The sequence below is a fragment of the Penaeus monodon genome, chromosome 23, assembly GCF_015228065.2.
Source record: "Penaeus monodon isolate SGIC_2016 chromosome 23, NSTDA_Pmon_1, whole genome shotgun sequence".
NCBI classification, from domain to species: Eukaryota; Metazoa; Arthropoda; class Malacostraca; order Decapoda; family Penaeidae; genus Penaeus; species Penaeus monodon.
This window is the reverse complement of record NC_051408.1, coordinates 37,431,635-37,431,924: the sequence shown is the minus strand read 5'-3', so window position 1 is coordinate 37,431,924 and position 290 is coordinate 37,431,635.

The window sequence follows — 290 nt, the reverse complement described above, 5'->3', positions numbered from 1 at the left end:
GACGTACAATATTTAGTAATTTATCTGTTTATAAATTCATTTATTATTATTATTTTTTTACTGGTTTATTATTTATCTTGTTTTGCCTTTTTTATATTGTGATGCAAAAGAAACAAAAGATTAAGGGATACTTTTTATTATGCAGTAATAAGATTATTGCTAGTTACCATCACAAGTCACAGGTAGGAACAGTAACTGGGCCTACAGGTAAATTCATCTTAGTTTAAAATAAACACATAAGATTAAGTACACCTTCACAACCATACGCTTTGACTGGATTCATGAAGTAA